We start from the raw sequence: 24,678 nt of genomic DNA on the forward strand, positions 1-24,678 counted from the left end.
TATTCTGAGGTATACAGTGGGGGAAAAAAGTATTTAGTCAGCCACCAATTGTGCAAGTTCTCCCACTTAAAAAGATGAAAGAGGCCTGTAATTTTCATCATAGGTACACGTCAACTATGACAGACAAAATGAGAAAAAAAATCCAGAAAATCACATTGTAGGATTTTTTATGAATTTATTTGCAAATTATGGTGGAAAATAAGTATTTGGTCAATAACAAAAATTTCTCAATATTTTGTTATATACCCTTTGTTGGCAATGACACAGATCAAACGTTTTCTGTAAGTCTTCACAAGGTTTTCACACACTGTTGCTGGTATTTTGGCCCATTCCTCCATGCAGATCTCCTCTAGAGCAGTGATGTTTTGGGGCTGTCGCTGGGCAACACAGACTTTCAACTCCCTCCAAAGATTTTCTATGGGGTTGAGATCTGGAGACTGGCCAGGCCACTCCAGGACCTTGAAATGCTTCTTACGAAGCCACTCCTTCGTTGCCCGGGCGGTGTGTTTGGGATCATTGTCATGCTGAAAGACCCAGCCACGTTTCATCTTCAATGCCCTTGCTGATGGAAGGAGGTTTTCACTCAAAATATCACGATACATGGCCCCATTCATTCTTTCCTTTACACGGATCAGTCGTCCTGGTCCCTTTGCAGAAAAACAGCCCCAAAGCATGATGTTTCCACCCCCATGCTTCACAGTAGGTATGGTGTTCTTTGGATGCAACTCAGTATTCTTTGTCCTCCAAACACGAGGAGTTGAGTTTTTACCAAAAAAGTTATATTTTGGTTTCATCTGACCATATGACATTCTCCCAATCCTCTTCTGGATCATCCAAATGCACTCTAGCAAACTTCAGATGGGCCTGGACATGTACTGGCTTAAGCAGGGGGACACGTCTGGCACTGCAGGATTTGAGTCCCTGGCGGCGTAGTGTGTTACTGATGGTAGGCTTTGTTACTTTGGTCCCAGCTCTCTGCAGGTCATTCACTAGGTCCCCCCGTGTGGTTCTGGGATTTTTGCTCACCGTTCTTGTGATCATTTTGACCCCGCGGGGTGAGATCTTGCGTGGAGCCCCAGATCGAGGGAGATTATCAGTGGTCTTGTATGTCTTCCATTTCCTAATAATTGCTCCCACAGTTGATTTCTTCAAACCAAGCTGCTTACCTATTGCAGATTCAGTCTTCCCAGCCTGGTGCAGGTCTACAATTTTGTTTCTGGTGTCCTTTGACAGCTCTTTGGTCTTGGCCATAGTGGAATTTGGAGTGTGACTGTTTGAGGTTGTGGACAGGTGTCTTTTAAACTGATAACAAGTTCAAACAGGTGCCATTAATACAGGTAACGAGTGGAGGACAGATGAGCCTCTTAAAGAAGAGGTTACAGGTCTGTGAGAGCCAGAAATCTTGCTTGTTTGTAGGTGACCAAATACTTATTTTCCACCATAATTTGCAAATAAATTCATTAAAAATCCTACAGTGATTTTCTGGAGAAAAAAATTCTCATTTTGTCTGTCATAGTTGACGTGTACCTATGATGAAAATTACAGGCCTCTCTCATCTTTTTAAGTGGGAGAACTTGCACAATTGGTGGCTGACTAAATGCTTTTTCCCCCCACTGTATCTGCTTGATTGAGTTGCACACAACCCAGTGAGGCAGTGTAGCTCTCTTTAGAATCTGGCCTCATCAGTATTTGAGTGGGGTAGGTGGTCAGCTAGACAGTCACGTGATTCCTTCACATGCCTCATTGTTCCAGTGTCATTGGCTATGGCCCTCTGCTGTGGACCCCAGTCTACCACACACAGGCCCACACTATACCAGCCAAACAACTAATACCATTCATACGAAGAGAGGAGTGCCACAGCGCTTAACAAAGAGACCACATAGGGTAACCATGAGTGTCCACCAAAGTCTGTTAAATAGTTAGATACAGTTACACTTGTATCAGTGCTGTGTTCCAGAATGTTAATTTGTCTTACAGACAGACAAATGTACACCATACAAGTTGCACACGTGGAACTTGCAACGGTATCATTCTCAAAGGACAAGGTAAAAAATTTAAACAATTTGAAGAATATGTATTGTATTTTATGAATGCTGAAGTTCTGATGTGACTGGTTGTAGATACAGTATATGTGTATGTATGAGAGTGAGAGAGGTGAGTGTGTGTGTGGGGTGGGGGGGGGGTGAGTGAGAAAAAAAGAGAAAAAGAGAGAACAGAGAGAGAACAGAGAGAACAGAGAGAACAGAGAGAGAACAGAGAGAGAACAGAGAGAGAACAGAGAGAGAACAGAGAGAGAACAGAGGGAGAACAGAGGGAGAACAGAGAGAGAACAAAGGGAGAACAGAGAGAGAACAGAGAGAGAACAGAGAGAGAACAGAGAGAGAACAGAGAGAACAGAGAGAACAGAGGGAGAACAGAGAGAGAACAGAGAGAGAACAGAGAGAGAACAGAGAGAGAACAGAGGGAGAACAGAGAGAGAACAGAGGGAGAACAGAGAGAGAACAAAGGGAGAACAGAGAGAGAACAGAGAGAGAACAGAGAGAGAACAGAGGGAGAACAGAGAGAGAACAAAGGGAGAACAGAGAGAGAACAGAGAGAGAACAGAGAGAACAGAGAGAACAGAGGGAGAACAGAGGGAGAACAGAGAGAGAACAGAGGGAGAACAGAGAGAGAACAGAGGGAGAACAGAGAGAGAACAAATGGAGAACAGAGAGAGAACAGAGAGAGAACAGAGAGAACAAAGAGAACAGAGGGAGAACAGAGAGAGAACAGAGAGAGAACAGAGAGAGAACAGAGAGAGAACAGAGAGAGAACAGAGGGAGAACAGAGAGAGAACAGCGAGAGAACAGAGAGAGCACAGAGAGAGCACATATTTTACAGAGCATAGATCAATATACAGATTACAACTTTAATTCGCTAATGGTTTTGTGGACAAACAAATAAAATGAAGCCTGGGGAACTATTTATAGTCTTGCTACAGGGAACCACCCAGACTGAGTTTGAAGCTGGTTCTCTACTGCACATGTGACAATTTCCCTGAAAGTCTACTGTCTAATTAGGAATCCACACAGCCAGTTATGACGTGGATTGTTTAGATGGGGATTTGATGTAGATTCCAAACTGTTACTTCCTGTGCATTGACGATCATAGATCGCTGGTGTGTGGATTCCTGATTTCCCTTCCTTCATATCCTCTTTCTCACGCATTCGCTCCCACTCTCTATACCCCCCAGGGGGAAGGCATCTTAGTACAAAAGAGGAACTACTATGTGTGTAGTTTGGGGAGGAGGGTAATTGTGGGGGAGGAGAGTAAACATGTTCTGGCTCTTATCTCCTAGAGAGAGAGAGAGGCTGGGATAGGGCCTCTCTCTCACTCAAAGAACGCCGTAGGCAGACCTGGCACTCAAGAGAAGACAGGCTATGTGCACAGTGCCCACAAAATGAGGTGGAAACTGAGCGGCACTCCCTCAGATTATACAGATCCACAAAGAATTCGAAAACAAACCCAATTTTGATAAACTCCCATATCTATTGGGTGAAATACCACAGTGTGCTATCACAGCAGCAATATTTGTGACCTGTTGCCACAAGAAAAGGGCAACCAGTGAAGAACAAACACCATTGTAAATACAACGCATATTTATGTTTATTTATTTTCCCTTTTGTACTTTAACTATTTGCACATCATTACAACACTGTATATAGACATAATATGACACCTGAAATGTCTTTATTCTTTTGGAACTTTTGTGAGTGTAATTTTTATTGTTTATTTCACTTTTGTTTATTATCTATTTCACTTGCTTTGGCAATGTAAACATATTTTCCCATGCCAATAAAGCCACTTAAATTGAAATTGAATTGAGAGAGCATAGAGCAAGAGAGAGAGAAAGAGAGACAGAAACAGAGAGAGAGAGGGCATAGAGAGAGCAAGAGAGAGAGACAGCCATGACACAGACAGAACTGCTGAGATTCTTGGCTGCTGATGTGATGTATGAACCGCTATGAGGAGAGGAATTTGGCTGGGGGAAGTCTAGGCTATACTGCTAACACAAACTTCATGGGGCCTTGAGGGGAGAGCACTGAGGGCATGAGGGGAGAGCGGAAGTGTTGCGCAACATGAGGGAATTGTTTGAGGCAGTGCAGATGGCGAAAACACATGTTTTGTATTCACTTTCCCCATGGTATTTCACCATAAAGATGTGTTCTACAGACATTCCATACACTATTTCATAGTCACATATAGAGTACCACTACTCCTAGAGAAGTGCATAACTGAACACTCACAAGACTACAGCTCCAACCTCTAAATGCAGATCCTCCAGCCAGGATAGAGACCTTTTACAGAGTCGATCCTGAGTGCTGGGCTGGACATGCTGCTGTGTGTCACTGAACAAATGTTTTAATGCTTTTTATCGGATTAGCCCACTTAAAGAGCAGCGGGCTGGTCGATGGTCCACTCGGACTGATGGGTAATAACATTATCCTGGGCTGGGATTGGCAGAGACAGCTGGGCAGAGCCATCCTACCATTGATCCAGACCCTCCAGGGCCAATCTGATGCTGTCCTCCATCAAATCACTCATTTGTTTATGAAATATTGATATGGGCTGCTATCTTTTCCTGGAGACTGGTAGATGTGGTTGGTCAGAGAAGAACATGTCTCTAAACAGACCTTAGGATCTACTACATAGAGTTTTTATTAGAATGCCTAAGCAGGTTAAAATATTAAATCCATCAAACCTGCTGCTGATTGTTCGTTAATGCACGAATTAGAAAGATTAGTCAATTAAGCATCACTTCACATCCATGTTGTAACAACTGGCATAAATAATCTATTCAAGAATAGGCAAATCTCGGGAGGTAATACCATTAAAGTTCTGCTACTGCAGCATGCTTGATATGGGTTCAGAAGCAAGGGTTTGAGTGTGTTGTGAAAACAAGGTACAGTAAAGAACACTGAGTGCCAAGTTGTTTTCACTGTCGGCAAATCAGCTGCCATGCTCTCTTTCATTGTAATGTAGGCCAGCCTGTGTCGTAGAGAGACAAAATGAGAGCACAGCTCAGCAGTTGCAATCTCAGCTAAATCATCTCTTTGGAATTGTGGCCAGCAAGGTTATTCAACAACTGTGAGTATTTGGCTGTAGGGTAAGATGCATTGAGTTAAGCTATTTAACTACGAGAGAGTATTGATTAAAATGTGGTCATACGCTATGGTAGGGGTTAGTCACTTATAATAAAATTAATATACAGTTCATTAAATATTGTAACACTGCCTCAAATTTGCAAAACATTCAGATTTCTATACTATTCGTCACCAAAGCTTCTTGCTATACACAGTGCATAGTATTATGTAATGGCTAGGACAAACTGCATGGCGTAGTCACAAAACCTCATCACCATTTACCATAATTCCCCACACATCCTCTTTGAGGTGGTCAATTCAGAATTTAGAATAACCACTCAGGTTGATTACATAAATGATCACTATTTGTCTGACTTGTTGCACCTCTATCAGCATCACTCTGAGTGTATGCACAGCGCCACGTTCTTGTGCCTCTCCCAGTAGTGGCAGTCCTCAGGGAAGCTCCAGGTGGCCTTGCTCTCCTTGTGGTGACTGACAGCATGCACCACGAACCCTGCCAGCTGCTTCTCCAGGACCTCCACCACGGCCTGGGCACCGCCCTTCTTCCCCGGCCCCTCCATCAGTTGCCGGATGCAATCGCGGGGCACCGGTTGGGGACTGGTGCTGTAGGAAACAACCAGGTTGGTATCGTTCACCTGCAGCACCTCAAACCAGTTCTGACCAGTCATGTGTTGGAAGTGGTCCCCGGCACGCCAGTTCCGATAGCTGCTGCCAGAGTGGTTGACCACTCAGACCGACCAGCTCACCCAGTCGTACTTCCTGGTGAGGAATTCCTGTACTTCCTGAGCCGTGTCCTGAAGATTGCGTTCCTCTTTTTCCTGGAGAAGACGCTGGGCGTCAAGGCAGGCCTGTTCAGAGAAGGCTGCTACGCAAACCTCGATGCATGCCTTCATCTTTGATTCCACTTCCTCGATTTTGCTGCTCCAGTCGTGGATGGTTTCCTGCTCCTCATCGGGGCCCTTGGTGAGGGCACAGTGGCCCAGCAGGGCAATCAGGCCCAGGCAGAAGAGCTCCTTCATCCTCACACAGAAGTCCTCCGGTATGCGCCTGTTTCTCGCCTCATACCTGAGACAGATGGAGAACCAACCACTCAGCTGTTGTAAACTCCCGAGTGGCGCAGTGGTCTAAGGCACTGCATCGCAGTGCTAGCTGTGCCACTAGAGATCCTGGTTCGAATCCAGGCCCAGTGTTGTCCAGGGTAGGGGAGGGAATGGCCGGCAGGGATGTAGCTCAGTTGGTAACGCCAGGGTTGTGGGTTCGATTCCCATGGGGGGGCCAGTATGAAAAAAATAAAAAATAAAAATAATGTATGCACAAACTGTAAGTCCCTCTGGATAAGAGCGTCTGCTAAATTACAAAAAATTTAAAAAATGTGAATAACAATAAATATAATCATCCTATTTACCATAATCACAAGTTAACAGTTCATATTCATGCCACAAGTGCTCTTGAATTAAAATACTCAATAAACACCATCCTCCACAGGTGCATAAAAGGCACATTTAGCATGGTTAAGAACACTTTACCTCTGCACCACCTCCAAGATCGACTCCTGAAAGCTGTTGGTTCCCATCAGAGCATCATACAGGTTCTTCTCCCCTCCGGTCTTGGAGAAGTGCTCCAGAAACATCCTCTTCTTGACCTCCTGAAACTGTGGCTTGGCCTCCCGAATGTCCATGTACCTCCGGAACTGGTTCCTGATGTTATCCTCCATGCTTCTTAATCTCACAGTCAATGTCCTCCAGCTCGGTGGATAGTACGTCCAGCTTGTTCCTCACGGCCAGGAACTGCTCTTTGACATAGAAGACCTCTTTGCTCTTTACGTTGTCCAGGGCTAGTCTTAGGACAGGGGCAGCTGCCTCGCAGAGAGGGAAGAGCTCCCATACTGCGCTGGCCAACACCTCAGCCCCTCACTCAAAACTCTCCATCACAGCCTTAATGGCCTCTTTCTTCTGGGCCTCCACCTTCTCCAGAGGACTTGTCATGCTCTGGAGAGAGAATCAATACGAAAGTTGAACTATGTGTCAATGCTTGGCATAGGTGTGCCAGTCTTCAGAAATCATGCTCACAATCTGGAGGGAAAAGCTGCACATTGCTCTCAAATAAAGTGGTTGAATGCCCTATAATAACAGTTGACATTCAACCCCTTATGGGGGAAAAGTCTGTGAGTTTTCCCTGCAGAGTAACACAGATAAAATGATCAATTCCGATATCGCTATTGGACATTTACAAATAAGATTGATAACCTTGTTAAAGACCAAAACACACTCTTAAAGGGGCAATAAGCAGTTGCTACATACATTTTTTGGACTAAATTAATTATATAGTGCATTCGGAAAGTATTTAGACCTGTTCAATTTTTCCACATTTTGTTACGTTACAGCCTTATTGTAAAATTGATTAAATAAATGTTTTTCCCTCATCAATATACACACAATACCCCATAATGACAAAGCGAAAACAGGTTTTGAGAAATGTTTGCAAACTTGATTGGAGTCCACCTGTAGTAAATTCAATTGATTGGACATGATTTGGAATGGCACACACCTGTCTATATAAGGTCCCACAGTTGACAGTGCATGTCAGAGCAAAAACCAAGCCATGAAGTCGAAGGAATTGTCCGTAGAGCGCCGAGACAGGATTGTGTCGAGGCACAGATCTGGGGAAGGGTACCAAAAAATGTCTGCAGCATTGAAGGTCCCAAAGAACACCGTGGCCTCCATCATTCTTAAATGTAAGAAGTTTGGAACCACCAAGACTCTTCCTAGTGCTGGCCGCCCGGCCAAACTGAGCAATCGGGGGAGAAGGGCCTTGGTCAGGGAGGTGACCAAGTACCCGATGGACACTCTGACAGAGCTCCAGAGTTCCTCTGTGGAGATGGGAGAACCTAACAGAAGGACAACCATCTCTGCAGCGCTCCACCAATCAGGCCTTTATGGTAGAGTAGCCAGATGGAAGCCATTCCTCAGTAAAAGGCACATGACAGCCTGCTTTTCTGGATTATTTTGTTGTTATTCTGTCTCTCACTGTTCAAATAAAGCTACCATTAAAATTATAGACTGCTCATTTCTTTGTCAGTGGGCAAGCGTACAAAATTAGCAGGGGATCAAATATTTGTTTCCCTCACTGTAGGTATATTTTAGCAATTACATTTACTTTTGATACTGAAGTATATTTAAAACCAAATACTTTTAGACTTTTACTCAAGTAATAATTTGTGTTGAAAGTGCCAGGGACCACTTCCAACACATGGCCAGTCAGAACTGGTTCGAGGTGTGGCAGGTGAATGATACCAACCTGGTGGTTTCATTTTTACTTTAGTCATTTTCTTATTAAGATATTTGTACTTTTACTCAAGTATGACAATTGGATAGTTTTTCCACCACTGCCCTTTAATGACTGACAGTCAGTAAAAATAAATACATAAAATATCACAATGAAATCAATATAGTGTACTCACTGGCCAGGAATGCCACTATGCCACTATGTACAGACAAGTTGTAGAGATGCTTGTATACAAGAGTTACATTTTTATGTCTGATATTGTCAAGGTCAAAGGTTAAAATCTGTATAATATCGAATGAGATGCAACATTTGCATGTAAAACAAATGATATTCTAAAGCCAAAAGGTGATGATACATTTATCGTGTCATAAAATGACTGAAATAGACAGAGGTGTGAGCAGCCCTTCACTGGGACTGAAAATAATAATAATAACAATTTATAGCAAATTTTGATACTGACTTTATTTTACTTCTACATTTGTATTACATTTGTATTACTCCAACTGCAATGAATAACTATTGCAGTTGGGTAGGTCGAATAATATAATTCAGTGTTTTCACACATGCCCATGTATGATGGAGACGCACTGTATGGGTACATTTGCGCACGCATTTAGCTAAGTCCCATGAGTAACATTGGGCACACCTTGCGGTCTTTACCCCTGTCTTGTTGTTTGAGAAACCAATTCCTCTCATACAACAGCATAGTGTTAACTTACCTGGTAGTGGCTCGACTTGTCCCGATCAGCCTTGACAGCTGCAGTTAAGATTTTTATTTTCAAGTTTTCTAAAATTTCCTACGGCTCTCTCTTCACTGTGATGTTGAGGAGTGGTCCAAAAACAGAGGAGGAATCACCGCCAAGCATTTAATATCTGCCATTTGGCATGTGGAGAGAGAGCACGAGAGAGAGAGAGATCATGAGAGAGAGAGCATGTGTGTGTGTGAGAGAGAGAGAGAGAGAGAGAGAGAGAGAGAGAGAGAGAGAGAGAGAGAGAGAGAGAGAGAGAGAGAGAGAGAGAGAGAGAGAGAGAGAGAGAGAGAGAGAGAGAGAGAGAGAGAGAGAGAGAGAGAGAGAGAGATTTCTGATTGAGAGGGGGTCAAATACTTATTTCCCTCATTAAAATGCAAATCAATTTATAACATTTTTGACATGCGTTTTTCTGGATTTTTTTGTTGTTATTCTGTCTCTCACTGTTCAAATAAATCTACCATTAAATTTATAGACTGATCATGTCTTTGTCAGTGGGCAAACATACAAAATCAGCAGGGGATCAAATACTTTTTTCCCGCACTGTATGTATTGCCCCTCATCATCATTTCGAGATAAACCAAGTTAAAATGTTGATACTATTGTGAATGCCTCAATATATTTTAATGCATAAAATCAATCTAATACAAGTGTCAAATCATCTTTCAATCTTTACTGATAGTGCTGCATAGTACAATCAGGCAACAAAGAACGACATTACACAAAATATACTATGTTTAGATGAGGGGCATATATTTTAAGAAAGCCCTAAAGAGGTAAATATATTTCCATCTATTCATTTTAACAGTGCAAAATTATAACTACATTATTTAACAACCATACATCTCAGTTGTAACAATATTAGAGACCGGGACTTTTACCACATAATAGCCATTCCATTGAATATAGGGTTGTGAATCACAGATATGGAGAGCTCTCTTGAATCGGTGAGCATAGAAATGGCATCAATAACACTGGAAATCTGAGTAGTGAGGTTAATAGCATAGAAGAGATCAAATCAAACTGCAGTGCTTTAGAGCACAATAACAAATGAAGTAGAGAACATAACTTTGTGAACCCTTTCTTAGGCAAAGACATAGTAAGGGGACACGGAACGTGGACCACAGTGTAAGAGGAGACACTGTTGGTCAGTTATGAGAGGATACTGATCAAAATAAAAACTACTATGGAAAATTAAGATATATAAAATCCCCAAAACATCCCCATAATATCTTTTAGAGTAATTTGTATCTCTTACCTCATTTTTGGTGTAAATTGCATCAAAATCTGAAAAAAATATAATAGATTACATTTTTAAAAAGATATGCGCAGAGCAAAGATAATTCCCAGAAATTGAATTATTTTGTAATAAGAAACACTAATAATTGTTATAATGCTTAATCTCTGAGATGCAATAAAACACATAAGAGATACAGTACATTCATAGATAACTTTGGATATTTGTTTTAAGTAAAATGTTTGTTAAATTAGATTTTACAGTGCAAAATGTATCAATAAATGTTTTATACTATTTTCACTGAAATCGTAAATAATAGTTAATTTAGGTGCAGATATATAAAATAGTTACAAATTACCTACAGTAATAAGTAAAGGAATACCCTTCTAATTAACCCACTATAAAGTCACATTTTTTTGTATTTAAGTAATTGGCCTGCTCTGTTAATATTGCCCACAGTTTAGATACAAATTATTTATTTTTTACTGAAAGTGCTGTTGCATCAGCTGCACTATCTTACTTGCATGGAGTGTGTATATGTTCAAACAGATACCCATTATGGTGAATCTTACGCATAGCTGCGAGGAGTAGGGGTGTTGAGGATGCTGCAGCAGTTCCTGAAAAATCAGAATAAAAAAAAGATATAAATAATATACAGTGGGGAGATTAAGTATTTGATACACTGCCGATTTTGCAGGTTTTCCTACTTACAAAGCATGTAGAGGTCTGTAATTTTTATCATAGGTACACTTCAACTGTGAGAGACGGAATCTAAAACAAAAATCCAGAAAATCACATTATATGATTTTTAAGTAATTAATTTGCATTTTATTGCATGACATAAGTATTTGATCACCTACCAACCAGTAAGAATTCCGGCTCTCACAGACCTGTTAGTTTTTCTTTAAGAAGCCCTCCTGTTCTCCACTCATTACCTGTATTAACTGCACCTGTTTGAACAAGTTACCTGTATAAAAGACACCTGTCCACACACTCAATCAAACAGACTCCAACCTCTCCACAATGGCCAAGACCAGAGAGCTGTGTAAGGACATCAGGGATAAAATTGTAGACCTGCACAAGGCTGGGATGGGCTACAGGACAATAGGCAAGCAGCTTGGTGAGAAGGCAACAACGATTGGCGCAATTATTCGAAAATGGAAGAAGTTCAAGATGACGGTCAATCACCCTCGGTCTGGGGCTCCATGCAAGATCTCACCTCGTGGGGCATCAATGATCATGAGGAAGGTGAGGGATCAGCCCAGAACTACACGGCAGGACCTGGTCTATGACCTGAAGAGAGCTGGGACCACAGTCTCAAAGAAAACCATTAGTAACACACTACGCCGTCATGGATTAAAATCCTGCAGCGCACGCAAGGCCCCCCTGCTCAAGCCAGTGCATGTCCAGGCCCATCTGAAGTTTGCCAATGACCACCTGGATGATCCAGAGGAGGAATGGGAGAAGGTCATGTGGTCTGATGAGACAAAAATAGAGCTTTTTGGTCTAAACTCCACTCGCCGTGTTTGGAGGAAGAAGAAGGATGAGTACAACCCCAAGAACACCATCCCAACCGTGAAGCATGGAGGTGGAAACATTATTCTTTCGGGATGCTTTTCTGCAAAGGGAACAGGACGACTGCACCGTATTGAGGGGAGGATGGATGGGGCCATGTATCGCGAGATCTTGGCCAACAACCTCCTTCCCTCAGTTAGAGCATTGAAGATGGGTGGTGGCTGGGTCTTCCAGCATGACAACGACCCGAAACACACAGCCAGGGCAACTAAGGAGTGGCTCCGTAAGAAGCATCTCAAGGTCCTGGAGTGGCCTAGCCAGTCTCCAGACCTGAACCCAATAGAAAATCTTTGGAGGGAGCTGAAAGTCCGTATTGCCCAGCGACAGCCCTGAAACCTGAAGGATCTGGAGAAGGTCTGTATGGAGGAGTGGGCCAAAATCCCTGCTGCAGTGTGTGCAAACCTGGTCAAGACCTACAGGAAATGTATGATCTCTGTAATTGCAAACAAAGGTTTCTGTACCAAATATTAAGTTCTGCTTTTCTGATGTATTAAATACTTATGTCATGCAATAAAATGTAAATTAATTACTTTAAAATCATACAATGTGATTTTCTGGATTTTTTTTACAGACCTCTACATGCTTTGTAAGTAGGAAAACCTTAAAAATCGGCAGTGTATCAAATACTTGTTCTCCCCACTCAAAAATACAGTTTATATATATATTTTTAAATATATTTTTCTGACAAAAGTAGTGCACTGGGCTTTTAATAGTGCTGTATTAGTGGACCGATATAGCGCGGGTAAAAGTATTTGTTCAGCACCCCCCTTTCAAAAAAAGTATATATACGGTATAGAAAAAAGAAAAAAAAAGACAGCACCCAAACTATAATCTTACATTCATGCAACAGAATGAGCTTGTTCTCTCTGTCTCCCTCTAAATTACCAGTGAATATCTAGGCAAGACAAACATATTTGCTGAATAATGTCAGACATTTAAACCATTCCCTCTTACTCTTTAGAAGACAGGAAGGGCATAGTTAAATCAAATTGAGAGCCATTTCAAATGTTGATTGTCAGACTGCTGTGTATGCAGGTTTGCATATCAACATTCACGTATATTATATGTCTGTTAATTGACTATTGCTGTGGATGAGGCAAAGCTCTACTGTTTTCATTCAATATATACTGAACACAAATATAAACGCAACATGCAACAATTTCAACGATTTTACTGAGTTACAGTTCATATAACGAAATCAGTCTATGGATTTCACATTACTGGGCAGGGGCGCAGCCATGGGTGGGCCTGGGAGGGCAGAGGCCCACCCACTTGGGAGCCAGTCCCACCCACTGGGGAGCCAGGTCCAGCCAATCAGATTGAGTTTTTCCCCTACAAAAGGGCTTTATTACATACAGAAATACTCCTCAGTTTGACCAGCTGTCCAGGTGGCTGGTCTCAAATGATCCCGCAGGTGAAGTAGGTCCTGGGTCCTGGGCTGCCGTGGTTACACGTGGTCTGCAGTTGTGAGGCCAGTTGGATGTACTGCCAAATTCTCTGAAACGATGTTGCAGGTGGCTTATGGTAGAGAAATTAACATTCAATTCTCTGGCAAAAGCTCTGGTGGACATTCCTGCAGTTGGCATGCCAATTGTGCAATCCTTCAAAACTTGAGACATCTGTGGCATTGTGTTGTGTGACAAAACTGCACATTTTAGAGTGCCCATTTATTGTCCCCAGCACAATGCACCTGTGTAACGATCATGCTGTATAATCATCTTCTTGATATGCCACACCTGTCAGGTGGATGGATAATTTTGGCAAAGGAGAAATTCTCACTAACAGGGATGTAAACAAATTTGTGCACAAAATTTGAGAGAAAAAAGCTTTGTGTGCATATATAAAATGTCTGGGATCTTTTATTTCAACTCATGAAACATGGGACCAACACTTTACATGTTTATATTTTTGTTCAGTATACTTACCTCTAACTTATATATACCAACAGTGAATATTCATGTGATCAGTAACCTCTAAAAGTCTATTAAGCTGACATATGGAATTGTTTTGAGATGGTCATACCATGGATTGTTTAGCTATTTGATTTGGAATTTTAGGACCCCTAGTATAAAAAAATATATAACAAATTATTTGATAAAATATTGCATTTGGCCTTTTACTACTATATCCCATACCATATAGCCCATAAATTGTTTTTAAAAAAGACAGTCAAAAAATAAATCATAAGGAATAAGGTTTTGAAGTGTCTGTCCTATATCTAGGAGATATAAGAAAGCTCAGGAAAATATATATTTATTTTTACACATATTTAACCCCTTATTTTTGTTGCCACAAAACTACCTCCTTACTTCCATTCATTTGTATGGGTTACCTTCAGATGAGTTCTGTTACACTTGTGGGAGTTGTAGAGATACAGAGAACGGAGAACACCATCTTTCCATAGAGTTGTCATATTAGTTAGTAGGTCAAACCGTTCGGACGCTACAGACGTTTTTGTGCGAAGAACGATTTTCGGGATGTCTCCTGGTCTGACTAACAGTGCTGTATCTCTGCCATGTTCCACCACAGATGCGGAAGGGCCACATAGGCGGATGCGGAGGATTGAGACGCAGCCCATGCAAAAAAAACATATCTCTAGCTTAAACTAACAGATTTTGATGGGGATTTTGTATTATGTTCAAAAGATTGACAAACAGGTGTGTCAATAGATCCTTAATGAATTATAGAATAATGACTCCACATTGATAGTCAATTAACTGGTTGAATAAACACAGAGAAGTTGTATACACAGCGGTCCTGGAGTAAGGAGAAAAGTGATGGAAGGAAGGATGGGGGATCCTAGGTCATAGAGGGAATGTGGAGAGAGTCCTACGTATGGAGGACAACTATCAGAGGAGCATATATTCTATTTTAGCCAACCATCTGTGTTGTAAATACCAATGTATGAAAAATTACAAATGTATAAAAAATGTACTCCAACTGCAATTCACAGCTATTGAAGTTGGGTAGGTCGAATAATATAATAAATGAGTGTTTTCACTAATGCACATGTCTGATGGTGACACACTGTATGGGTGCTGTATTTACGCACGCATTGCTAAGTCTGATGAGTAACATTGGGCAAACCTTGCAGTCTTTACCGCTGTCTTGTTGTTTGAGAAACCCATTCCTCTCCTTCCTACAACAGCATAGCTTTCTTTACCTAATAGCGGCTGTACTTGTCCTTCACGCCCGATCAGCCCCAACAGCTGCTTCTTTCAAGTTTTCTAAAATGTTCCTTCCAGTGCGATGTTGAGGAGAGGTCCAAAAAGAGAGGAGGATTCACTGCCACACGTTTAATATCTGCAGTTTGGTGTAAAGAGAGAGTGAGAGTGTGAGTGAGTGAGTGAGTGAGTGAGTGAGTGAGTGAGTGAGTGAGTGAGTGAGTGAGTGAGTGAGTGAGTGAGTGAGAGAGAGAGAGAGAGAGAGAGAGAGAGAGAGAGAGAGAGAGAGAGAGAGAGGAGCGCACACTATATGGTGGAATATTTTGGGATTCCCTCTCACCTATCTCAACCATCAATGCTTACATGAAGAGGAGTTTGGCAGTTTCTTATGAGAGATGGAAAGATACATGTGACTGTGAGTGTAATTGTTGTTTCACTGATTCTCAGGTACAGTTCTTTGGCTAAAGACCTTGGAAGAGACTGTTGTGCACTTTGGGCGATCAGCTCTTCAAAAATGATGGGTGTGGAATGTGCACACATTATGTATTCGGAAATGACAGCCTCTACACCAGGTATCATCAACTAGATTCAGCCATGGGCCGATTTTTTCTTGAGCGGCTGGTCGTGGGGCCGGAACATAATTAAGCAATAATGCTCGAGGGGGTGTGGTATATGGCCAATATACCACAAACCCCCGAGGTTAGCCAATCAGCATTCAGGGCTCAAACCACCCAGTTTATAATTAAAAATAATTTGCAGACTGCAAATTGACTTCAAGAAGCCCAAACAGATATATGTTATGTTTGAGTGCCTACATTTGTATACTGTGATGAGGTGGTGTTGAAGGAGTCAGGCGCAGGAGGGTAAATCACAGAATAACAGGCTTTAATCCGCAAAATACAGGTTTACGCAGAACTGCGTCAAACACACTCCAGGGCACAAAACAGGTGCACTGGAAAATACAAGGCACACAGGAAAATACTCCTGTCTAACAAAATACACGAGCTCCACCGAGCTTCACTAACCTTCACAATAAACAATCACCCACAAGGACAAGGGGGCAGAGGGAACACTTATACACAGACTAATTAGGGGATTATAACCAGGTGTGTGTGAAAACGAGACAAGACAATTTTGATGATGATTGGGGCGGCGGTGGTTAGTACTCCGGTGACGACGAACGAACGCCGAAGCCTGCCCGAACAAGGAGGGGAGGCAGCCTCGGCCGAAGTCGTGACTGTACCCCCCCCATGACGCGTAGCTCCAACAGCGCGCCGACCCCGGCCTCGGAGACGGCCAGGAGGACGCGGAGCAGGGCGAGCCGGATGGCGACGGTGGAAATCCCGCAACAGGGAGGGATCAAGGATATCCCTCACCGGGACCCAGCACCGTTCCTCCGGACCGTACCCCTCCCACTCCACGAGATACTGAAGGCCCCCCACCCGACGCCTTGAAACCAGGATGGCACGGACAGAGTACGCTGGGGCCCCCTCAATGTCCAGAGGAGGTGAAGGAACCTCCCGCACCTCAGACTCCTGGAGCGGACCAACTACCACTACCTCCTGAGGAGAGACACATAAAACAAGGGGTTAATACGGTAATCAGGGGGAAGTAACAACCTATACGTAACCTCGTTGATTCTCCTCAGGACTTTGAACGGCCCCACAAACCGCGGGCTCAGCTTCCGGCAGGGCAAGCGGAGGCGCAGATTCCGGGTCGAGAGCCAGATCCAATCCCCTGGTACGAAGACCGGGGCCTCACTGCGGTGACGGTCAGCGTTGGCCTTCTGACGATGCACGGCGCGCTGGAGGTGAACGTGTGCAGCGTCCCACGCCTCGGTCTGGCTCTGGTGCCACAGTGCCAGAACCGGTTGGTAACCTAAAAAACATTGGAATGGTGTTAGGTAAGTAGAGGAGTGGCGGAGAGAGTTCTGGGCATATTCTGCCCATGGCAAGAACACCGACCACTCCCCCGGCCGGTCCTGGCAGTAGGATCGTGGGAACCTACCTACATCCTGATTTACTCGTTCCACCTGCCCATTTGACTCGGGGTGGAACCCAGAGGTCAGGCTGTCCGAGACCCCCAGACGTTCCATGAACGCCTTCCAAACCATGGACGTGAACTGGGGACCTCGGTCGGACACAATATCCTCTGGCACAGCGTAGTGCCGGAAAACGTGAGTAAACAGGGCGTCTGCAGTCTGCAGGGCCGTGGGGAGACCGGGCAGAGGAAGGAGGCGGCAGGACTTGGAGAAGCGGTCCACAACGACCAGGATGGTGGTGTTACCTTGGGAGAGGGGAAGATCAGTCAGAAAATCAATACTAAGATGAGACCATGGTCGTTGTGGAACTGGTAATGCTTGTAGCTTACCCGTTGGGAGGTTCCTAGGTGCCTTACTCTGGGTGCACACCGAGCAGGAGGAGACGTACACCCTCACGTCCTTAGCCAAGGTAGGCCACCATTACTTTCCGCTCAAGCAGCGCACTGTACGGCCGATACCTGGGTGACCAGAGGAGGGTGACGTGTGTGCCCAGAAGATCAGACGATCACGGATAAGAGCAGGCACGTACCGCAGCCCAGCTGGACACTGCGGTGGAGATGGATCTGTGCGTAATGCCTGCTCCATATCTGCGTCCATCGCCCATACTACCAGCACCACAATGCAGGAGGCCGGGAGTATGGGGATGTTGTCTCTGGGCCTCTCCTCTGTGTCATACAGCCGGGACAGTGCATCTGCCTTCACGTTCTTCGTACCCGGAATGTATGACAGTGTAAAATCAAACCGGGTGAAGAATAGGGCCCACCTGGCCTGGCGAGGATTCAGCCTCCTCGCTGCCGGGATGTACTCCAGGTTACGGTGGTCCGTCCAGACGAGGAAAGGGTCCCGATCACCAACGTCGTAGTTCTGCTCCGCCGGGCTGAGCTTCTTAGAGAAGAAGGCACAGGGGCGGAGCTTGGGTGGCGTACCCGAGCATTGAGACAGGACAGCTCCTATCCCAACCTCGGACGCATCCACCTCCACTATGAACGGTAGTGATGAATCGGGTTGAGCCAGTACTGAGGCTGAGGTGAACAGACCCTGCGGTTTGCTGAAGGCCAGGTCAGCCTCAGCAGACCAGCATAGCCGGGACGGCCCACCCTTCAACAGGGAGGTAATGGGAGCTGCAACCTTGCCAAAGCCCTGGATAAACCTCCGATAGTAGTTGGCAAAGCCAAGGAAGCGCTGCACCTCCTTAACCATGGTTGGAGTCGGCCAATTACGCACGGCTGAAATGTGATCTCCCTCCATCTCCACACCTGAGGTGGAAATGCGATATCCAAGGAAGGAGACGGACTGCTGGAAAAACATGCATTTCTCTGCCTTAGCATAAAGGTCATTCTCCAACAGTCGGGCCAGCACGTTGCAAACCAGGGACACATGCTCGGCGCCCGTAGCGGAATACACCAGGATGTCATCGATGTAGACCACAACACCGCGACCAAGCATGTCCCGAAACACCTCGTTCACAAAGGACTGGAAAACTGAGGGATTATTCATCAAACCATAGGTCATAACCAGGTATTCATAATGCCCCGTGGTTGTGCTGAATGCTGTCTTCCACTCATCTCCTTCTCGGATATGCACCAGGTTGTACGCACTCCTGAGATCTAATTTGGTGAAGAAGCGCGCCCCATGTATTGATTCAATCACCGAAGGAATGAGGGGGAGAGGATAACTAAATCTTATCGTCTCCCTGTTTAGTGGTCAATAATCAATGCACAGGCGCAGACCTCCGTCCTTCTTCTTCACAAAGAAGAAACTCGAGGAGGCGGGTGAAGTGGAGGGATGTATATACCCCTGGCGCAGGGACTCGGTGACATAGGTTTCCATAGCCACCATTTCAGCCTGTGACAGGGGGTATATATGACTCCTGGGAGGTACAGCGTCTACCCGGATGTTTATTGCGCAATCCCCCACCCGATGACGTGGTAATTTAGTTGCCTGCATTTTAGAGAACGCTTGCGCCAGATCAAGGTATTCAGGGAGAATGCACACGGTGGAGGTACTGTCTGGACTTTCCACCGTGGTTGCACCAACGGAAACATCTAGACACCTACCCTGACACTCTCGCGACCACCCCGTGAGAACCCTCTGCAACCATGAGAAGGTGGGGTTGTGGAGTGCTAGCCAAGGGATACCTAATACCACAGGGAAAGCAGGAGATTCAATAATCGAAAAAAGAACCTGCTCAAAATGAGTCTCCTGGGTGATCATGGTGACTGGTATCGTGACTTCCGTAACAAACCCGGACCCTATTGGTTGACTATCGAGTGCTCTGATGGGGAGTGGAATGGATAGGGGAACCAATGTTATGCCTTGACGGCGTGCGAATGCCCTGTCCAAAAGCTTCCAGCTGTGCCTGAATCGACTAGTGCCTTACACTGGGGAACTACCATGAGATCGGGAAAGTGGATAGGTACAGTGCGCAGCAGAGGGCGTGGGTGTTCGATACCTGGGGTGCGTGAGTGCCCTGCCTGCCGCCTCCCGGCCCAAAAGAACGTTGACTACGACGTGTGGTGTATTGTCCCTTTGTGCCACCAGAGTGGCACTGTCGCTGTCCTCCTCCGCTCTCTCGGCCGGCGGCTCCATCCAGCTCCATCGGCTCGGGATCCGAGTCGTCCGGGGTGGAAACGGGCAGACCCCTACCAGGACGTCCTCTGGCTGCCAGCAGTTTGTCCAACTTAATGGCCATGTCCACCAGTTTGTTGAAGGACAACATGGTGTCTCGGCAGGCTAGCTCCCGTCGGACATCCTCCCGCAGATGGCACCGGAAATGGTCGATCAGGGCCCGCTCGTTCCACCCGGACCCCGCTGCCAGCGACCGAAACTCCAATGCGAAGTCCTGCGTGGTCCTCGTCCCCTGCCTCAGATGGACCAGTCGCTCACCCGCCTGATCCAAGTCCGCCCGAAAGAGGCAAGCGAACTCCCTGTAGTCCTCCAACGTGGCTCCTCCTTCGTTCCACACCCACTCCAGGGCTTTCCCACATAGGCAGGAAACGAGGACGGACACCTTCTCCCGCTCCGATGGTTCCGGCCTGATGCTGGCGAAGTAAAGCTCCAATTGGAGGAGGAATCCCTGGCACAGCGCCGTCATCCCATCAAACGCCCATGGTCGGGATATCTGGATCCCTCCGGGTGCTGGGGTGTAGGTGGCTGGATCCGGTTGGCCAGCTGGTCTCGAAAGATCGGGTTCTCTCCTCTCCAGGCGTTGAACGACCTGAAGAACCCGATCCATTTCTTCCCCCAAGCTGGCCAGCATCGTGGAATGCTCCTGGACTCGTGCCACGACTCCAGGCATGCGCTCTTCTCCCGCTGACTCCTCTTTCGGGTGGGTGATTCTGTGATGAGGTGGTGTTGAAGGAGTCAGGCGCAGGAGGGTAAATCACAGAATAACAGGCTTTAATCTGCAAAATACAGGTTTACACAGAACTGCGTCAAACACACTCCAGGGCACAAAACAGGTGCACTGAATAATACAAGGCACATGGGAAAATATTCCAGTCTAACAAAATACACGAGCTCCACCGAGCTTCACTAACCTTCACAATAAACAATCACCCACAAGGACAAGGGGGCAGAGGGAACACTTATACACTGACTAATTAGGGGATTAGAACCAAGTGTGTGTGAAAACGAGACAAGACAATTGTGATGATGATTGGGGCGGCAGTGGTTAGTACTCCGGTGACGACGAACGCCGAAGCCTGCCCTAACAAGGAGGGGAGGCAGCCTCAGCCGAAGTCGTGACATATACGATCACGTCTCTCTATTATGCATGGGAATACTTGGGAACAGATTTCTTACATTAAAATACTTAGAGCTAATTTCCTGATGTTTTTACAGTCTTTTATGTCCCACAATATTTTATATATTTTATTATTATTTTTTGCTCAGAAAACTTTGGGGGGGGGCCAAATAAAACCACCCATGGACCAAATTCGGCCCGCGGGCCGCCAGTTGGGGAACCCTGCTCTACACCTTCTTTTTCTACTCCTCTTCTTCACTTGCACTTCCGCAGGGCCTCCTGCATCCTCTCCTACACATGCTCCATCTTCTCGGTCCACTCAACCCTCCAGGATGGGCCGGCTGAACAGCTTGGGCATGCCCACCACGACCTCGTAGAGCGTGTGCAGGTTCTGGTCGCCCAGGTCATTGGAGTAGCTCTCCTCGAATTCGTCCTTCTTGCGCTCGCAGTGCTCGGGCCGCACCACCACCATCTCTATGAACTTGAGGAACTGGTTGCGCAGGTTCTCCTCCACATGGCAGTACTGGTCATCCAGCATCTCCTGTCCATGTCCAGGGCACAGCTGACCTAGCCAAACTTGCGCTTCAGCGTCTGGATGTCCTCATCGTCCACGTGGTGCAGCACCACTCGGATCAGAGAGCCGGCTATACCGAAGATGGGGTTGACCACAGCCACCGCTGAGAAGATGGTGGTCATACACTGCAGCACCTTCACCAGGCCCTGTTTCAGCTTGGCCCGGTCTTCTACGATCTCCATCTCCGACATGATGGCAAGCAGGAGGTCATGACACAGGGGTCAAAACCTGGCAGTGCTTGAAAGGGTTGGGGAGGATGGTAGCTTGTGATACAGAGACAGGAGCTTGAGAGAAAGAGAGAGTAGAGCAATGTATTGACAAGTTGTTAAAAAAAAGAAGTTAATTGTACACAGCAAAATCACAAGTGGAAGTGTTAAGCTCTAATAGTGTTAAATGTAACACTCACTATATTGTCCCATAGTTAATGTTACACTTTTGAAAGTGTTAGCTTTTTAACAATTTCACAGAGTTTCTGTAACTCTGTAAATACACTGAACAAAAATATAAATGCAACATGTAAAGTGTTGGTCCCATGTTTGATGAGCTGAAATAAAAGAACCCCAAAATTTTCCTTACGGACAAAAAGCTAATTTCTCTCAAATTTTGTGCACACATTACTTTACATCCCTGTTAGTGAGCATTTCCCCTTTGACAAGATAATCCATCCACCTGACAGGTGTGGCAAATCAAGAAGCTGATTAAACAGCATGGTCATTACACAGGTCCACCTTGTGCTGGAGACAATAAAAGGCCAGTCTAAAATGTGCAGTTTTGTCACGCAACACAATGTCTCAGATGTCTCAAGTTTTGAGGGAGTGTGCAATTGTCATGCTGACTGCAGGAATGTCCACTAGAGCTGTTGCCAGATAATTTAATGTTAATTTCTCTACCATAAGCCACCCCCAATGTCGTTTTATAAAATGTGGCAGTACGTCCAACTGGCCTCACAACTGCAGACCACGTGTAACCACGCCAGCTCAGGACCTCCACATCCGGCTTCTTCACCAGCGGGATCGTCTGAGACCAGCCACCCAGACAACTGATGAAATTGTGGGTTTGTACAACCGAAGAATTTCTGCATACACTGTCAGAAACCATCTCAGGGAAGCTCATCTGCGTGCTCGTCATCCTCACCAGGGTCATGACCTGACTGCAGCTCGGCATCTTAAACGACTTCAGTGGGAAAATGCTACCTTCCATGGCCACTGGCACGCTGGAGTAGTGCCCTCTTCATGGATTAATCCTGGTTTCAACTGTACCAGGCAGATGGCAGACAGCGTGTATGGCATCGGAGTGCACCATGGTGGCAGTGGGGTTATAGTATGGGCAAGCATAATTGAATCCAAGATGGCGTAGCAGTGTGTTCGTGTATACTGTTGTGTCCTCGTGCAAATAGCCAGTTTTTTAGTTTTTTATCTTTTTTTCGTATATATTTCTATCTCACTTCCCATCCTTTAACCAAATATACTTTCCTGCAACCCACGGATTCTATTATTTCTTTATTTTTATCAAGATCCTATGGCTGAAACTAGTCAGCTAGCCAGCTAACTAGCTACTTGCTATTAGGCACCGTTAGCGGTCTTCACCACTGTCCGTGGCCTGCACTACCTACCAGCCAGCTCTAGCCTGGACAATTATCGGTCTGCACAGCGTACTATCGACCCAGAGCATATCGTATTTTCTGCCGGAATCACTGAATCACTGGACCTTAACACCGGATCATCGCAACTTGCTAGCTGCAACCGAATGGCTGTTGTTGGCTAATTCACCACTGTCCCGATGCACCAGTTAGCCTTGAGCTGGCCTCGAGCCAGGCCCATCTCCTGGCTATCTACCTCTGTCAACCGGACGGGACCTCCTAGTGTCGACACGGAGCCCCGCCGATCCATCACGACTGGTCTGCCGACGTAATCGTCTGATGTGGTTTCAACAGGCTTCCCGTTGCGACGACCACAAAGATCCATCTGCTAGCCCCGGCCCGCTAGCACGCGCAATCAACAGCCGTGCCTCCTGCTCGCCTGTGCTGTAGCAGCCTACAAACTGCTCCCGGACATAGCTATTGCTGTTCACTGGACCTTATGATCACTCAGCTACACAGCTGATGCCTGCTGGACTGTTCTTTTACACGGTACCCTATCCTGTTTATCTGTTTAGCCTCAGCCCAAACTTTCGTCGCCATTACCAGTTGTTGTCTTAGCCCTCTCGAATAACACCTGTGATTGCATTATGCCTTTCTCCCATTTCAATATGCCTAGCCTATTGCTTTTTGGGCTAGTTCTTATTGTACTATTTCACTGTAGAACCTCCAGTCCCGCTCAACCAGCCTCAGAGAGCTCCTTTGTTCCACCCCCCATACACGCGGAGACCGACTCAATCGGTACCTCCAGTGTTGCTACCTCTTTCAATGTTACCCAATGCTTACGTGTACCTCCACTGTACTCATTTCCTTCCATATCCTTGACTGTACATAATGCCCTGAATCTATTCTACAACGCCCGGAAATCTGCCCCTTATATTCTCTGTGCCCAACGCACTAGAAGACCAGTTCTTAAAGCCTTTAGCCGTATCCTTATTCTATTCCTCCTCTGTTCCTCTGGTGATGTAGAGGTTAACCCAGGCCCTGTAGCCCCTAGTATCACTCCTACTCCCCAGGCGCTATCATTTGTTGACTTCTGTAACCGTAAAAGCCTTGAATTCTTGCATGTCAACATCAGAAGCCTCCTCCCCAAGTTTGAGTTATTCACTGCGTTAGCACACTCTGCCAACCCTGATGTTCTAGTAGTGTCTGAATCCTGGCTTAGGAAGGCCACCAAAAATTCAGAAATTTCGTCTAGATAGAACTACCAAAGGGGGCGGAGTTGCAATCTACTGTAGAGATAGCCTGCAGAGCTCTATCATACTATACAGGTCTGTGCTCAAATAGTTTGAGCTTCTACTTCTAAAAATCCACCTTTCCAGAAATAAGTCTCTCACTGTTGCCGCTTGCTACAGACCCCCTCAGCCCCCAGTTGTGCCCTGGACACCATATGTGAATTGCTTGCCCCCCATCTATCCTCAGAGTTTGTACTGCTTGGTGACCTAAACTGGGATATGCTTAACACCCCAGCCGTCCTACAATCTAAACTAGATGCCCTCAATCTCACACAAATTATCAAGGAACCTAC

The 24,678-nt window shown here is 45.5% G+C and overlaps 2 pseudogenes; both read right to left on the reverse strand.

Annotated features, from left to right (window-relative positions):
• Positions 1-5,371: 5,371 nt before the first annotated feature.
• On the reverse strand, positions 5,372-7,129 carry LOC123487098 (annotated as a pseudogene).
• Positions 7,130-21,259: 14,130 nt separating this feature from the next.
• On the reverse strand, positions 21,260-21,705 carry LOC123487093 (annotated as a pseudogene).
• Between the last annotated feature and the right edge of the window lie 2,973 nt (positions 21,706-24,678).

The sequence above is a fragment of the Coregonus clupeaformis genome, unplaced genomic scaffold (genome assembly GCF_020615455.1).
Source record: "Coregonus clupeaformis isolate EN_2021a unplaced genomic scaffold, ASM2061545v1 scaf1450, whole genome shotgun sequence".
NCBI lineage: Eukaryota > Metazoa > Chordata > Actinopteri > Salmoniformes > Salmonidae > Coregonus > Coregonus clupeaformis.